This window comes from Podarcis bocagei (assembly GCF_964188305.1).
Source record: "Podarcis bocagei genome assembly, chromosome: 7".
Classification (NCBI taxonomy): domain Eukaryota; kingdom Metazoa; phylum Chordata; class Lepidosauria; order Squamata; family Lacertidae; genus Podarcis; species Podarcis bocagei.
The window spans coordinates 50,129,887-50,148,568 of NC_138132.1; the positions used below are offsets into that span (position 1 = coordinate 50,129,887).

The 18,682-nt window shown below is 41.0% G+C and overlaps 1 protein-coding gene across 15 annotated transcripts in view; it reads left to right on the top strand.

The window, feature by feature from the left end:
• Positions 1 to 18,682, top strand: part of ZFHX3 (zinc finger homeobox 3) — a 263,343-nt gene that overhangs the window by 23,070 nt on the left and 221,591 nt on the right. For 3 of the 15 annotated variants that reach the window (XM_081202531.1, XM_081202532.1, XM_081202533.1), the window contains 2 exons: positions 4,946 to 5,112; positions 6,897 to 7,080. The exons of 10 other annotated variants lie outside the window; for them this stretch is intronic. The gene's annotated coding sequence lies outside the window, so the exon portion shown is untranslated. The remainder of the gene's footprint in view (positions 1 to 4,945; positions 5,113 to 6,896; positions 7,081 to 18,682) is intronic. 2 more of the 15 variants (XM_081202544.1, XM_081202534.1) reach the window with 1 other exon arrangement.

An 18,682-nucleotide genomic window follows, 5' to 3' on the forward strand; every position in this document is an offset into this window, starting at 1 on the left:
GAAGCAGTCAGCCAAGTTCATTTCACAGGAACTGCTTAGAAAGAGTACATGCACATTGTGCTTCATAACTTTTTCTCTCTCTAGGAGGGCTAGAGACTTATTTGCTAAAAAATGAAAGCCCAGAGTACAGGGTCCCTGCCTGGGAGCACCAATGAAGATATTTACAAGTGCCATGGCACCCATGGCTGCTTGGTCACCCCTGCTCCAGGCTCTCTCTGTGGATTCAGCTAAGTATCCTTCCAGATAGGGTTTCTGGTTTGGGAGCTGGGGCATGGTGCTTCAGTGGTTCTACTCTTATCTGGAGGGCTCACTCTGTTTCATAGTGCTGAGTGAGTTCTGCTTAACTCCATGACGTCTATTCCATGGGAACCCAGAGGGTTTTAACATCTACAGGAATTTTTTGAGTGAGATTATCTGCAGTTTTGACACTCAAGGCATCTCCACAGTTTTGCTGCCGAGTCTGAGATGTTTTCCACTTATCCTGTGCTTTCTAGGCACAGGTAAAAGCGGTTTTTCATTTTCCCTGCTGCTTTCCCTGGAAAAACCCTCAGTATACCACTGAATCAGAACAAATGTCAATCCACAGAAAAACCTATTGACATTTGTTCTGATTCATCAGTAAACAGCAGGTTTTCCTGGGAGAAAGCAGCAAAACAAGTGGAGGTGTGGATGAGCCCTCAGTCATAACTAGAGATGACCTTCAGCTCTAGCTCTCCTTTATATCAGATTCAGATGAAGCAATAGAAATGCTGACTCATTGCCTCAAGCCAGCAATGGACCAGGAAACTTAGTCTTTATGAGATGGAAGTACTGGTGGTTGGTACTGTCCACGGAAGTGGTATTATATCCAACCTGTCCTGAATTAGGTTCCAGATCGCTCCCGCTAAAGGATTAGATTTGCAGTTAGGAATTGCTCCAGCTCTGTTGCTAGAGATCCAAGTGGCACAAGAGGGCCTTTTACTAGCCAAGGCTGATACATGAGCTGTGATCCTGGAGAGAAAGAGCTTGGCTACAGATACCCATGTTCTGGTAACTTCCAGTTAAGACTACTGCAGTGAGTATGGGGTGCCTTTGAAGACTGTCTGGAAACTGCGGTTAGTTCAAAACACAGCTACTGTCAGCTACTAACTGGGACCAAGTGTTAGAAACACATTGTGCCAGATAACTTTGCAAGCTTCTTGTCGTACTAGCTTCAGAACCGTATATGGCCTCGGACATGGACGTCAATGTTACGTCTTCCTCTTTATCAGCTTTACATACACTAAAACTTGCCTCGTCTGAAGTGTGGAAGGTGGCTATGGGCAAGAGGGCCTTTTGGGTTGTGGCACCATGCTTGTGAAATTCTCTCCTCATGCAGACTAACTTGACATCTGCACTAGGCAAAGGCATTCTTATTTTCACAGGTTTTTAACCTTTGATATATTTATATTTCTGGTCCGGTTATTTTTAGTACCACCTTTTGCTGTTGTCACTTGTTACTTTATTACTGTTTTATTGTGATTTACAAGCTATTTTAATTTGCCCTACAAATATATGATTGAAGGGCAGAATGGAAACGTTTTAAATACATAAGTAAATAAATATATTCAGCTGCTTGCAAGAATTTGATGTGTGTGTGTGTGTATGTGACTACTTGGATTTGTAGTTTTATATTATGAGTTTAAAATTTAACTTGCAAAAGCCTTTGGGATGGTCACCTCTCCTCCTGACAAGGACGCTATAGTTGCATGTTAGTCAGACATTCTAGAGGTGAAGTGTGTATTCCTCTACCGTGCATCACTATGCTTCATTTGTTGAATTTCTGCCTGCCACGCCTCTGTTAATAAATATAAGTCTCTTTCTCTACACTCTGAATGAACCTATTTCTGTGGAGTATAAATGAAGATGATAAATAAATGAAAATGGTATTGAATAACCTTTCATTAAAATTAATTAATGGAAAGCACATTATAACCAACAGAACTTTAAGACTTCTTCGAATGTCTCTACAAACACCAAGCAAGCAAGGAAGGGCAAAAGCCTGCGTTTGGAGTGGTGATAAGGTGCTTTTGTGCCCTTCTCTCAGATAAAACTCTTATGAAGGCATTACACGCAGGCAGGCTGTCCAATGCAAATTGCAGTCTTAGATCAAACCTCACCAGCAGTGTATTAATTCAGTATTTATGCGTATTTTGAAGTGTTGCTTAAACTGAATCAGACACTTTTTTCTTGTCAGAGCCACCCATATTTCCTCAGCTGTGTTCAGCTATGTTGCATGTGTGTAAAGAGAGAACCTGTCTTTTCTCGGGAACTTTCTAGAAATGTGGAAAATCTTGACGATTGTTCTCTGTTAGTAGTTTTGACCTGTAAAAATGGCATTTCAATTCTACCTTTTAGACAAGGTAAATCAGCTAGAAATCCAGGTGAAATCTTTGCTGCATCAGGAAAAGCTACCAGAAAAAGAAAAGATGCCATTAACATCCATCTGAGCAGCTCTTGTAAACTGTTTAAAACTAGCCATTTGGAAAGTACTTGATGGAAAGGTGTGCTCACTGCCAGGGAAGCTACTGAAAAGGGCTTTTCAGTCTTCCATCCAGTACTTAGGTTTCCTGTCTTCCTTAAGGAAGACAAGGTGGCATCTTCTGTGCCTGGCTGAAACTGCTGTATTTTCAGGCTGAAAAAGAAGCAATATTTAATCCTGTCAAAGTTTGATAATATTATGTGTATTGACTGAAATCCTACAGGGTGGACATAGTGGGCCCTTTTCATTCCCATAGCACATTGTAACCTAGCAGCTACCTTTGGAAAGTAACCAATATCAAGAGGCACTTGATATTTGGAAGGATCATGGGGGTCCTCTCTCTTCTCAAGTTCCAAAATTTACAATAGTCTTAATTTAAAAGTTAAGCCAGGGATCAGTTGCTTAATCTGGAACTGGGAACCTGGGAGCAGGGGAAAGAAAGAAAGAAAGAAAGAAAGAAAGAAAGAAAGAAAGAAAGAAAGAAAGAAAGAAAGACTCCTCTTCCCCAGTCTCATATGCCAGTGTGAGCTGACTCCAGCTTTCCCAGCCAATTGTCAAGCGAACTGTTGTCTTGCTTTTAATTAAGGGTATCTGAATCAAAATTGGATAAAAAGGACTGGGAGCGGGCTTCATTCCTGCAGGTGTTGCTGAAATACACAAGGCAGAAGCAGCTGGTAATGAGTTGGTGAAAATGAAAAAGGGACATAAGTAGCTTCTTTAGCAAATCCCCTGGAAATGACACAGAGCCTCTTAGATCGATAGGACTCATCTAGCCAAGGGCTGCTGGACCCACTTACACCTCGGGGGAGTGAGGTGGATGGCTACAGTATTACCTATGAAACCAAAGCAAAGTCTCATTTCATTATTTTCTTCCTTCCCCAGCATCAGTGCACATGAGGGCTTGAGGGAGATAGTGCATAATATAGGGACATTTGATGTAGTCCCAGCATGAGGAGGCCAGGTGCCCTGACAAACTGTTCCTGGAGCACCACAAAGTAGGATGTGGCATTTGAGCACAAGTGTGATAGTTCTGTTCTTGGATGGCTTATCTAATTAGATTCACCCAATCTAAAGAAGGGTGTGTGTGGAATCTGGCAGAGCACCTTCTGGCCATAGGTGCACAGTGGTTGCCCTAATACCCTGATAGACACATCCAGTGTAGCTGGCAAGTCAAGTCCTGCTCAGCACAGAGCTGGAACAAGCACAATTCCCTGACTGAACAAAAAGGCTAGTGGCAACTGCTTGTGAAGGCTTGGATTTATGAAGCAGCACAATATGCAGTGAGAGTGGATATTTGCATCTGCTGGGGATGTAGAGAGGGAGCCAAACAGGAAGCATCAAGGAAACCTGGTAGTGTTGGAAGTGGAGATTAGCTTGGGGAAGGCTTCCTCATAGCTCCTTCCTTCATTTTGCACAGTGGTGTGCAGGGGAGTTAAAAATGTTTTAGTGTGTGATTATCTTTAGGTTATGGTTGTATTTATATTGCTTGGGACCTCACTGTTTAAGGTGATTAATTACTTAATAACAATGCAAAACTGAAACTTTTAAAGCAAAGCAGAAGAGAGAGCATCTGAAAGCTATTTGGAAATGGAGATTTGAGACAACTTGTCAAGCCAATGTTCATATATATTTATTTAATTATTGTTATTTGTATACCTCACCAAATCAATAAATGTCTGGTTGGACACCGCAGTAGCACCAAGCACTCTGGAACATTGTTCAAATGCAAATGGATTTCAAAAAAGTAATTGATGTGGATAAAATAAAGATAAGATTCATTTTAGGGGATATTTGAAGCTTTCTCTATATCAGTTACTGGATTTTGAGACATCTTGATTTGGAAATATGTGGAAATAAGCTGAGCCACTCAGCTGAGTAGCATTTTATTAATTCAGATTTTCTCACTGAGGATTAGGGAGGGCAGTATACTACATATAATGAGGCATACCATCTAAACAAGTCTGTAGTCTCTGACAAATAATTTACCTTTGGGGGGGGGAAATACATTTCAAAAAAATTGCTGTTTTTTCCCCATTGTTACTGAATTTTAAATGGTATTATTTCTTGTTGTGAGACCTTGTTTTAGGGCAGCCTGTTCATACTGTAAATAAATAAATTTGTTAGAATTACTTGTTATATATTATTGCCATTTAGTGAGCTATTGTAGGAGGGAATTTGAAAGCATTCCACCTACCCTTTGGAGGGCACTGAAATTTCAGAGGGTCTGCTTCATGTAATCTGGAGCCAAGGAATAGCTGGCTTTGCTCTGAGAGCACACCCTGCTGGTCAGTGTGAGCGCATCTAATCATAAGCCACAAATGGACACCAAAAATTAATGTGCAATAATATAAAATTGTACAAAAGATGAGGTAGGGGGCAGAATATGTTACCAGTAGAGCCATTCATGTTCCCATATGAAGTACTATCACCTATTTTTACTCCTAGGTCACAGAAGAATGACTGAGAGAAGGCTTGACATCTTGTAGGCCTGATGTGGACTATATAACCCATGACTGATAAATAGCATGGCTGCTGCAGTCCTGAAGCATTAGGCTTAACAGGAATTTGACCTGAAGACTTGAAGAAATGGTGTGGTACTAAAGAGAAAGAAGGTGCCTAGACGGGGGGTGGTGTCCATACTTTCTAGTGACCAGCAGCTAAACTGAGAAATAAATACAGGCTGTTTAGTTGTCTGAAGGCATCATTATATTACCTATGGCCAATATCAGTCACTATCTGTTACTAATGGTGTTTTACAATCCCCCACACGCCTCTTATAGACCAAAAATACTGGTGCCCCAAAACTATTACTTCACTGTTATGGTATTTTCTCTTGGTTATCCTTTATTTCCCAGAGTCTGGTGGCTTTTAGAGTGGACTCTGAACACAGCCAGTAAGCTGAGCTGAAGCCCTGTTCAGTATGTGACTAGTTACTAGGGTTAGCTGAAAGAATGTGCATTTATTTACTGAAGGTACTTTATAAATCAATACCTTGTTTTTGAACTCAGGTCAATAGGAATAACTCAGAAAAACAACAAACAACTACAGCAGCCCTAAAACAGCACTTTCAGCATATTGATTTTTAGAATAGTATCTTTTCCTGGTATTATTCACACAAACTTGAATATCACAAGTCATAATGAATGTATAAATAAATATATATGTGAAATGAAATGAACAAACAGTCAAAGCATTGTACCTTGGTGGCTCAGCAAAAATTAAAATGTCAAGAAATGTTAGTGTTGCCCTCTCAAAATTGTGCAGCACTGAAAACGTAGTTTGGATTCAAGTATGTCAAAATGCTACCAGTAATTGAGTATGAATATAATTAACTTCCTTTTAATGTGAGAATGATAACATTTACTTTCTTCATGCAATGACTACTAGAACCTTATTGTTAGGCTTAGAATGTGTGTGTACCATGACAATTTTATTGCTAGCATGTTATTTTAAGGCATATGCAGTTATTTGGGAGTAAGCCCCATTGCAACAAGTGGCCCAGTGTGCATTTCATGGTAAACCATGATTGATTTCTGGTTTCTTTGTTTCCTCCCTGCTAGCACATGAAAGAAACACACCACAACCTCTAACTTAGCATTATGTTCAAACACCATAGTTGTTGTTTGTTTGTTTGTTTGTTTGTTTGTTTGTTTGTTTGTTGCTTCTAACAAATCATAATCAGTATGCCAAAATTAAACCTTGGTTGCAGATCATAACTTGCTGGAAGATAAACCCACAACCCTTGGTTTGGATGTGAGAGTGGTCTGTTTCTTCCACATTCTAGAAGGGAGGAGACAAACAGACAAGGAAGGCTTGTTCATGGTAAACCAACAAGGCAAATGATGAAACTTTCTTCTATGTAAATATGCATAGGATTGGGCTGCACATTTGTCAGTGTGTCACTTTCATAGAATCATAGAAGTGTAAGGTTGGAAGGGACCATGAAAGTAAACTAGTCCAACAATGCAGCAATGCGGGAATCTTTTACCTAACAGACTCAAACCCACGACCCTGAGATTAAGAATCTCATGCTTTACCAACTGAGCTATCCCAGACATCTTTGAGCCTCTGTTTGTATACTTGGTGCTGAGGAGTGTACAACACATGTTCAAATGGAGCTCTGACCCATAAGGTCATTTTCATGGTCAAATGTGGCATATTTTGCAATTAATTTTGGGTGCTTGGAATTTTTAAAACTATGCTTAAAGGGAAAGAAAGAATTGTCATTGAGCAAAAATACAAGACATGTGCAAGGCATATCTAGCTTAGGAGTGGTTGTTATTTGTAGAAGCCCATTTCAGCATTCTATGCCCACCCAGGTTGGTCCTGCATTTCTGGCTTCAGACCGGAGGCGGTGGGATAATACATTATCACACACCTTCCTCTCTTCCTGCAGGGGTGTTCCCCAGTCATAGCTATGGGTCTAGTGACTTGCTCCAGTTGCCATACTGCACCTTAAGGTGTCAGGCATGCATACGTGCTCACTCTCCCACAGCCTGCCCTTCTGCCAGACTCAGCTTATACTTTCTTCTTCTCAACTTTCTGGATCCACACATTTTGACAATCCTGGAGGGAATAAGGTAACCAGGCTAGCCTGTAGCAGCAAATAAAGCAAAGAAATCATTCTGTCACGATACATTTGTAAGTTTTTTAAGTGTGACAAAGCTTCATTCTTTGTACTTCTGAACTAGTCCTTCTATACTAGGAACAAGTTATATTATTTTGTTTATTCAAGGTATACAACTTGTGAGAGCCAGTGTGATGTAATGGCTGGGGAAACCCAGCCAGGTGGGTGGGGTATAAATAATAAATTATTATGGTTAGCCTGCTGGACACAGACATGAGATAGCAGGGTTCAAATCTCTTCTCAGCCATGAAACGCACTGGGTAACCTTGGGCCAGTCACTGTCTCTCACCCTAACCTACCTGACAGGGTGGTTGTGAAGAAAACATGGAAAGGGGAAACCATGTACGTTACCTTGAGGAGAGATAGGATATAATAGGGTTGACATATTTCAAAAAGTGAAGATCTGGACACAAAAGTCCAGATTTTCATGTACATTCAAGTAATTTCTGCTCAGACAATGTTTCCGATGGCCGAATCCCAGTAATGATTGGAAAATTCCAGATGTGTGGCAACCCTAGGATATAAATGTAATAACAATGCACAAATAGTTTTTATAGAGTCATAAGTACTTGAGAGGGTATTGCAGGACATCTTGGTTGATGCAGGAAATACCCAACAGATAGATGCCAGCCTAGCCTCTGCATAAAAGACATGCAGCTAGGAAGAGTCCACCCACGCCCTTGCTGCCACTCTTGCTAATTGGATCAATTTTTGAACTGTTCTTACAATCAAGACCTTTATCTTAAAGCTTGGACATCATCTGTACTTCTGTAATTGAAGCCCTTTAGAACTTGTTCTGCCTATTTATTGTATTTTTTGCTCTATAAGACGCATCAGACCACAAGACACACCTAGTTTTTGGAGGAGGAAAACAAGAAAAAAATAATTCTGAATCTCAGAAGCCAGAACAGCAAGAGGGATCGCTGCGCAGTGAAAGCAGCAATCCCTCTTGCTGTTCTGGCTTCTGTGATGGCTGTGCAGCCTGCATTCGCTCCATAAGACGCACACACATTTCCCCTTACTTTTTAGGAGGGAAAAAGTGAGCCTTATAGAGCAAAAATACGGTATTTACTTCCTCAGTTGCTTTCCTGATCATTCTTGGCTACACGGGATAGTAACACCAAGGTGCAAACTTGCTTCATTTCTTGTCTTAATCCAGTGATAATTCAGTATGTGGCCTGCCTTGGGCTAGCAGCAACTCCTATTTGGCTACCAAGTTTGCCAATTTGTCATCCTTTCTTGAAACTCTAGTTGTCTACATTTACTGTCTTAGATGAACTCTATGACCTCACCTTGAGGTGTTAAGAATTGCTAAGGGCCATCAGAACCTGTGTAAATTACAGCCACGCAGACAGCATGTTGAAAAATCAATAAGTAATGAAATAGTACTGCAGCAGAGTAGCCAAGAGAGCAATGGGTGGGAAAATCCTGAGGACTCTGTTTCATTTTGTCAAATAGAAAGGAAGATGTTCTGGTGTAATGTTACAAAATTATCCCCACTGGTCAGGGAAGAAATTGAAATACAGGAGAGGTGCGAAGCAGGTGTGATACTGCCTCTCTTGGGCTCATGAAACTCTTTGCTTTCCCTTAAGAATATAGCAGCCTCTACTTAATTCTGCACTGACTTGTCGTTTGCTTTTCTATAATGAGGTAATGAAATGGATTTCTGTCTCCATGTATTCTGGGATTGGGCATCTACTGCCTTCTTTCATCACTCCATGATTGTTGTGAATGATCACCAGCATTCAGATCCACCCAGCTAGCCATGCTGGGGAGGTAGACATATTAGGAAGAATTTGTAGAATGTAGATAATAGAAATGGACAGAACAAAATGAAAAGCAAGGCCTATTTTGAGGCTCAATTCAAAACCATCCACTCACTTTAACCCTTCCAAAGATCAACACAGACAGTCAGTTCAAAGGACAGCTGCACTTCAGTCTTCAGATTATTCAAGCAAGTCTCAGAAGAAAATAAGAATAAATATGAAGGAATTAGATTCCTGGAAAAGTGGAGAGAAGTTGGACAAAGAGAGTATGTTCCACTTGCAGAAAAACATTTAAGGTTATATAAGACCACTGCTTTCAAATACAAAAGGGGGGGGGGGGTTCCAGGAAGAGAAAAACTGATCTCCTTTGCAGTGCTGATTTACATATCAGGAAGACCGTCTTAAAAGTAAGAAGAATTGGAGCAACCTTAAATGTCAGAGAACTAAATAGTCTCTGAATTATATATATTTTGAACATTGATCAATCCATTCTGTGGTCTATCACACACACAGTCTGATATGGTAAAGTCCACGAACAGTGTCACCATTTCTGTTCTATCTGTGAAGTGGGCCTCAGCCAGACTGTACCCTTGTTTGTGCTTCTGCCCAAGTGCTCCTAAAGTTTTTTGGGGTGGATGGATGGCACTGCAGAATCCAAGCTTGTGACTCAATTCCTTACATGTATAGAAGGATTCATAAAGTGTTTCTAAGTATCTGAAGAGAAATACACTCTGACCTGTTCACCAGAAACAACAGAACTATTTCTTTGAACAAAAAACAGGAACTGGAGGAAAATCCAGCTGCAAAACTTCAGTGCCATTTTTCTCTTTAGAGCTCTACAATCTTGAAGAACTGCCGTCAAAGCTTTCCTGAATGAGCAAATGAGAGGATTTTTTTGTTTTGGTTGTTGCCCTCCTGGGACTCATTGGAGTAGCAGGATAAAAATTAATTAGAGGCTGTTTGGAGGGGGCTTTGGAAGATCGCCTCAGGCTACACTTCAGTCTGGTTGTTAGAAGCAATATCATCACCGCCTCCTCTCCCACTGAAGAGACCTGCCCGGGTGCGGCTGGGGGGAGCCACAGAATGTTCAACACAGACATCAGAGCCAAGAGCTTCCTCCCATAGAGATTACTTACTGCAAAATCAGTGGATCTACCTGCTGACAGGCCCAGAAATATGTCTTGTTTCATTTTCTGGTGTCTTAAAGCGGTTGCTTATGAAGCTCATAGAACACTGATTAAATATCCACTAAAGAAGATTCTTTCCCTTTACTCTTTTTCATGAATTATGCTAATCAGAAGGATGAATGGAAGGTTCTGGTAATGGAACAGTCTTTCAGTGGCTGGCTTTCTTTTTCTACGGAATGGACTGACAGTGTGAGGATGAGGGTTACAAATATCTGTCTATCCAAATGATTGTTCATTTGGATAGGAAACTCAAATACTTCCTGGCACTATTGTCTTCCTTACTGGAACTCTCATGCAAAGCCTGTGTGTAGGTGTAGAGCTAAACACAATGGGACTTGACTGTTGACAAGTGATCCTTGGAGGCTTCTTTGCTGGTGTTTCTGGTCTTCATGTAGTTCTACCTTCTACCCATTTACTGAGTTTGCTGCTTGCTGTATAGGCATAAACTCTTCTTGACAGACAGGCAGGCATCAGTATGTGGTAATAGGAAGCAGAATCAGGGGCAGGCAGCTGGTCAGACTGAAGTCCTGCAGGACCTGGGACAGTTCCTAGGGATAGCAGAAGCTGAACTAGCTATGGCGGAGGTTTTCAACCTTTTTTAGTCCATGGCTTCCTTGACCAACTGCATTCTTTCTGTGGCACCCCTGTGGGGCTCAGGAGCCCAGTTGTGTCACTCCTTGCCTGCAGAGCTGGCAGCCTCTCACTGTTTTTGGAACACCCTCCCTTGTGGAGTGTTCCCTCAGACTGCTCTCCTCTACCCTCTCCTTGGGAGTCCTCTGGGCAGCCACCACCACCTCCCCTGGTCTCTGAGCCACCCCTCACCCCCAAGAGAGTTGCCACCTCATGCTACCCCACAGGAACCTGGGAAGAGGATGTCCCCAGCCTTGGTGGCCCAACAGAGATTGGCCAAAGGTGAACGTGAGGACAGCAATGGCAGCAGTGGGTGCTGCTGGACATGCATGGTGGAAAGTCTCCCCTTCAGCACCGGGCACTTAGCTCCCAGGCAGGCCTTGCACACAGCAAGCACAAGAAAGGTCAGTACCCGCCTTTGGAGCTTATAGTCAAGGCTGCTGCAACAAACAGCTGTGCAAGCCTTTGGGAGGCAGAGATGCCAGAGGGCATCAGAGGAGGGAGGGAAGGAAAGAGGGACAGAGGCCACTGTTGCCCACAGCACCCCTGACCACCATTAAAGGCACCCCAGGGTGCCACAACACACTGGTTGAAAACCACCAAGGTATGGGCTCCACTGAACACTTATTTCCTCAAGTAAAATCTGATGTCAGCCAGAGCCCCTTCCCCACCTCCTCAAGTGGCACAGGGATTGCACTGTGCTGCTGCTGAGTGGCCTCAGATTGTGTCTTTTGCCTTCTCCAGAGTGGGGGTCAATAAGAGCAACTATCACATTCAGATCCCTCTTCTGAAAGGTTTGGGCAGCCACTCCCAGATTCAGAGTTAGGTGACTCTGCCTCCTTCTTCAGGAGATATGATTGGGGTCTTCTTCAACTGCTTCTATCTCTGCTGAATTTAGAGGCCGTGAGATCTCCTGGGCAATTGTTCCTGGCTCCAGCTCACTACTGGAGTAAATTGAGATGCAGGGACATTTATATGTATGACTTAGATAGGATTATTCTGCTCTTCAAGAAGCATTCTAAGAATCATTGTTGTGTATGTCCAGTTTTGCTTTGCTTTTTGCCATACCTTCCTTTGCTAAACAGTTTTCAGGCATCAGGAGACTTACCGGTAAATTATACCAGTTCCTTGAGAGCACCATTTCTGAGGTCTCCCAGCCCAGCCTGGCCTACTTCCCATTTTTCCACTGAGAAGAAACAGAAGTCATTATCTCATCGCAGCACTGCAGCTTTTTAAGTTCAATGTCAATAGCTAGTTAGGAAAGGGCAAGGCAGGTCAGGGATTAGGACTTCAACTGTCCTTGCTGTTTCTCTGTGGGATGATCTGCTGTTTTCATCGGTGTAATAAATAAATAAAAAAGATTCCCATGCCACTATCTCAGAAGTGATCAGAAAAGGAAAATGTCAGTTTTAGAACTGACAGAATTCTGATAAAAATGTGGAAGTGTGTGAGTTTTTGTGTGAAAGAGAAATATTTTGCTGCTTTTAAAAACTTTAAAAAACCCTATTTATTCTCATCTTTTTCACAAGCAGCTTGGCAGTCCCTTCTTAGTTTCTTTGGATTGTAACTAACTACTCAGAGTAGACCCGTTGATATTAATGAAATTAATCATGCCCTTTAACTTCAGTGGATCTACTCTGAGTAGGACTAGCATTGAATACAACCCTTTCCTTCTTTAAAAAATATTTCTAGAGAGCACCCCTCATATAAATATCAAGGCAGTGTACAACAAAATACGCAAGTACAATAAAAAATAAGATACCATAAAAACAATATTAAAAAATCATTAAAATGACTGACTCATCTCAGAAAAAATGTAAACAACAGAACAGTACTGTCACTATAAAAAGGTCTTCAAGAGATGCCTGAAAAACAGCAGTGAGAATCCCTGCTAAACCTTTGCTAGAAGAGTATTCCACAGTATGGGGCCAGCAACATTACATGCCTGACTTCAAGCTGAAGCCAGTTGGGCTTCTGAAGCATCCAGATTCTGCATAGAATTCTGAGTTAATTTTACTTGGCCTTGTGTCTACCATCTTTCCATAATCTTTTAATGTCATAACTTGTACCAGAAGTTGCAATCACATCCCTTCTCCCTCCTACAGAAATATAAGTATATGAAAGGGTTTTCAGAACATCGCTTTATTTTTATTGAATTACAAAAGTCCTATTCAGTTAGTAGCTTAGGTGATAGCTGTTGCATGAGGGGCATAGTAGGTCTGTGCTCCCTAGTCCTGCCCTCACTATTTCATCCCCTGCTGGCTCTACCATGTTGAGTGGGGAGCCTGCTCCACATGCCAGATTTAGGACTCTAATGTGGGCATGCAGAATAGGCTCCCCATTTCAGAGTTACAATTTCCAGACAGGTTTAACAATCAATCTCTCTTCACATGGAACTCTGGGAATTCTAGCTCTGGGAGGGGAATAGGGGCCTCTGAACAACTCTCAGCACAACTCTCTTAAACTACAGCTCCCAAAATTCTTTGGGGAAGCCATGAATGTTTAAATAGGTATTATAGCACTTTAAATATACAGTGTGAATGTGTCCCAAGACTACACTCCTAAAAACTTTTTCTGGGACTAACAGTAAATTATATGGACTTCAGTGACATTGACTTTAAAGTATAAATTGTGTCCAATGGAGCTTATTTGTAGTTTAATAGATTAATTTATGAATAGATAATCTAGTATTTTTTCTGTTTGGGGCGAGGGAATGGCAATCTGAAGGACCTTTTTTATTCTTGATTTTATACATGTTGCTTTTTTATAAGCTTGCTTTCAATTTTAATGTATATTTTATAGTCTTTGTAAACCACTTACATGTTTTATTTACAGTTAAGTGGTATACAGATCTTGTTAAATAAATACATAAGCGAATCTCCATTGTTTCTCCAAAACAAGTCCTGCCTGACAGATCTCATTTCCTTTTTTGATAGTTACAAGTTTGGTGGATCAGGGGAATGCTGTGGACATATGCTTTTTACAAGGTGCCCCATGATATTCCTGTGGAGAAGCTGGATGAGGTTACTGTTAGGTGGATTTGTAGCTGGTTGACTGGTTGACTGACCAAACCAAATAGTGCTCACTAATAGTTCCCTGTCATCCTGAAAAAAGTGAGAAGTGGGGGTTCTGTGCTTGGCCTGTTGTTGCTGAATGTCTTTATAAACAACTTGGATGCTCATCCAATTTGCAGATGGCACCAAACTGGGAGGGGTAGATAATGCCACAGAAGACAGAATCGGGATTCAAAATGACCTTAACAGGTTGGAGAACTGGGCCCAAACTAATAAAATGAATTTCAATAGGGACAAATGTAAGGTTCTACACTTAGGCAGAAAGAACCAGCTGCACAAATATAGGATGGGGGACACCTGTCTTGTATATGTGAAAAGGATCTAGGAGTCTTAGTAGACCACAAACGTAACATGAATCAACAGTGTGATGCAGCAGCAAAGAAAGCTAATACTAGGCTGCATCAATAGAAGTCTAGTGTCCAGATCAAGGGAAGTCATAGAACCTTTCTATTCTGCCTTGGTCGGACCACACCTGGAATATTGTGTCCAGTTCTAGGCACCACAGTTTAAGAAGGATATTGAGAAGCTGGAAGGGTTACCAAGATGAACAAGGGTCTGGAAACCAAGTCTTATGAGGAATGGCTGAGGGAGTTGGGTATGTTTAGTCTGGAAAAGAAGAGAATGAGAGAAGGGCTGTCATATGGAAGATGGAGCAAGCTTGATTTTTCTGCTCCAGAGGGTATGACTCCAACCAATAGATTCAAGTTACAAGAAAGGAGATTCTGATCAAACATCAGGAAGAGCTTTCTGACTGTACCTTTCTAATAAAGGTATAGGAGTTGGCTGGACTGTTGTTGCTTGGAGGCGGGCAGTTGGCAACCCTAGATCAAGTATTAAAGGAGCTCAGAAAACAAAGAACTTAACAAAACTTTCTGGAACATTATTAGAACACAAAGGTGTAGTTTAGCATCTGTGGAGTTGCATATGAGGCATTCAGATAAATTCCTTTTTAAAACCAATGAACTGTAAAATGGACTGAAAAGGCCATGTAGTTTGGAAAGTTTACTTGAGAAAAGTGATGTGAAAATAAAACTGCCAATATCATAATGCCATTATACATACCTATTAGTGTGACCACACAGGCTTCTGTGTTCACTTCCAGTCACTGCACTTCAAAATGGATATCATAACACTGGGAAAGGGGCAACCAACATGATTGAATCCCCTATGAGGAAAGGTTACAATATTTGTGTTTAGAGAAAAGGCGAGCAAGTGGGGATATGATAAATTATATGTAAAATTATGTATAGTGTGGAAAAAGTGGATACTGACTCAAGAAAGCTAGTAAAGGCTGTGGCACAACTCTGCCCTTTTAAATTTATTTATTTAAAATCATTTGTCTACCACTTGGTATTTCACAAAACCTCCCAGCAGTGCCAAAGCCCAGTCTGTCACTTTTGTATTGCTTGGTGTCTCTAGTCTTCCTGCACATCCAGGTGAAAAAGCCAGGTTTCCTCTCTGATACACACTCTCTGATACTATCTTGCCTGAGAGGGGTGCAAATCCAGCAAAGCTTGCATTGTAGTAGTTAGCACTGTGGCAGCCCTCCTCCCATTTGTCCAAACGGTCTTAGTGTTGCTTCCTGAAGTACATGGCCATTTACCATTGGCTGGGCTTAGCAATCTGTCACTCAAAGCCCCCTTGGAAAAAAGCTTATAAATCATCATTTATTTGTATGCTACCTTTCCATAGTAAATTATGTTCATGGCAGCTCACATCAAAATGGTTTACATAATTCACTAAGAGTTACAAAACATAAAAAATCAAATAGTTATATAAAAATGAACTAATGAAAGCATCTCATATTAATAATGAAGCAATAAAATTAAAGAATCCACTGATAATTCATAAGAAGGTCTGACAATAAAAATATAAGAACATAACCCAGATGAACAGCAAAAAAACAAAAACAAAACAAAATACATTTCCAAAACCAACTCAAATTTTGGCAAAATAAATGCAAGTAGATAATAAGGGGTACAAAATATTAATAAATGCGGAGCACATCTCTGAAAACATAAGACTAACAATAATATTTTTTAACATACATTAGAAGCAGGAAACCATCTAAGGAGTTACTTGGACTGTTGGATGACGAGTGAATTAAATATGTGCTTAAGGAGGATGATACTTGTGCCTGAGTTCTTCAGGAACAGAATCTGAAAAACTGAGGCAAATAGTGGTGACAATAGATGAAATTCTAAGCCTTACTGTCAAATTAAAATTTTAAAAATTATTGGATCTGCATGGTATCCATCCATCTATTGGGAATTGTAGCTCTGTGGGGATCTCCTAACAATTTTTAGCACTTTTCAGTCCCCAGGATTCCTTGGAGGAAGCCATGTCTGTTAGTGGTATGTGTGTATGGTGTAGGTGTGACCAAACTCACAAGAAATTAACAAAGAGCAACCATGATCACACCACCATTGCCAGCCAAAAAACCCCAGTTATGGTTTATTCTTTTTTTGCACCATACTACCTCTTGTGGCAGAGATCAAGCATGGGAGAAGGTGTGTTTACCAAGAGCTGGAGAAGAGCAGCTCATCTACGAGACATCAAAACAGTATTCAATGGAAAAATCCTTGTCTGTGGCTGTACCTGAACCTTTGAGGGGAGGCGTTCATCCTTTTCCTGGGTAGCTCATAGTTTTCTTGCTTGTGGGTGTCAATTTAAATGTATTTTATTGTTTTATTTTTTAAAAAACAGATCTCACTTTCTTCCAAAAAAGAAATGAAAAAGGCAGGATCTCTGGAAAATTAGTAATGTTACATTAGTACATGTCCTATAAACTACCCTTGGTTAGGCAGTCTGGGGCTCAATTTGATTAAAATGATGATTGCACGTAGAATATATTGAAATCACAGATAGCTGCTTGGTTTGGTTTAGAATGTAGAAACACAATGTATCTGACTGTGAGTACACTGCATGCCACTGAATTCTAGACATTTTCATATCATATCCTTCTGGCTTATCTCAATGGTTGTATTGTCAATGTAAGGTGAATATATGTGATGAGAAACTGAAGCCTTTGTGATGTGGGTGGATGACCACCTGTTAAAAAAATTATTAATTGATTATGGGTTGCTGACAGGTTATTCCTGTTCTTTTCCTCTTTCCTTGTCAGTCTAGGAATTATTTATTATTTACATTGTGGTTATGTTGTTGTTCGTTTAGTCGTGTCCGACTCTTTGTGACCCCATGGACCAGAGCATGCCAGGCACTTCTGTCTTCCACTGTCTCCTGCAGTTTGGTCAGACTCATGTTTGTAGCTTTGAGAACACTGTCTAACTATCTCGTCCTCTGTCGTCCCCTTCTCCTTGTGCCCTCAATCTTTCCCAACATCAGGGTCTTTTCCAGGGAGTCTTCTCTTCTCATGAGGTGGCCAAAGTATTGGAGCCTCAGCTTCACGATCTGTCCTTCCAGTGAGCACTCAGGGCTAATTTCCTTAAGAATGGATAGGTTTGATCTTCTTGCAGTCCATGGGACTCTCAAGAGGCTCCTCCAGCACCATAATTCAAAAGCATCAATTCTTCGGCGATCAGCCTTCTTTATGGTCCAGCTCTCACTTCCATACATCACTACTGGGAAAACCATGGCTTTAACTATACGGACCTTTGTTGGCAAGGTGATGTCTCTGCTTTTTAAGATGCTGTCTAGGTTTGCCATCGCCTTTCTCCCAAGGAGCAGGCGTCTTTTAATTTCATGACTGCTGTCACCATCTGCAGTGATTGTGGTTATAAATTTCTAAAAAAAAGTTTTTAAAAAGAAAAGATTTTGAAGGTTCCTGGGAAACATTTAGTAGTGCAGCAAGGAGAGTTGTTCCTGATGGTTCTGCAAAAAATATTTTCCATTTACGTCTTTGGGGAGGAAGCACATATAGCTGAGTGCTAAAACAGCTCCTTTGCATGCAGAGGTCCCCAGATTCAACATCCTCATTGTCATCTCTAGTTTAAAAAGGGATTAGGTAGCAGGCTGTGGAAATTACCTCTTTCTGCCCAAGGAGACCATTCTGGATAGCCACTGCAAGTCAGAGTAGACAGACAGACCTGTTATAAGGCAGTGTCTTTATATGAAAAGAAGTGCTATCAAGTGACCTTTTAAAAAAAGAAAAACTGATAGGAATGGCTATCAGATAAACTTACAGACTTCTGCAGATGTGGGTGGAACCTTGAGATTTATTTACAGAGTTTACTGCATTGTAGCATTGACTCTTCAGATTTGATTTTATTTTTACAGTGATGCATGGATGAATATCTAAACTGCACATAACTTTTTTCTCAAGGCTGACAGCCTTTCACAGTATGCAGGAAACAGACAGATATATATTTCAATTGACACTTTAGGCATTAGATATATTTGCACCTACATCTTTCATGTTGCTGGAAAGAGTTCAGGCCTGGGAGTTCAGCTTATTGACTCCTGCAGAAACTCTTAGTGGCCTATGAGAATTCTGGAGCAGCCTTTCCCCTCATCTTCCCTAAGGCCTGAGAGCCTTAGGGAATATAAAGAGAGTTGACATCCAGGCAAGGGAGCGTTTGCTACCATTTTCTGAAGAGACCAACAGTGGCCAAAGGAAAACTGGACAAGAGTTGTGACTATGGCCAGAGTTTCCAGGGAGCACAAGTGCCCATACCCTGGAATCCTAAGGAGAGTTGAAATCCAGAAAATTTCTGCCTTGGAAGCAGATTAAGAAACAATTAGTTGACCTACTCCTGAGACAAATTTGAGTTGGGTGAGGACTCAAATAGGTGTTGTTATTAGAACCTCCAAAAGATTGCTACTGTCTCAGTAATGTGATAGTCCACCACCACATATGCCTAAACTGCACTGTTGCTTGTCTTGGGACAGGATGAGAGGCGGCATCTATGGGTGCTTCTGCATAACATGGGGTTGTATAG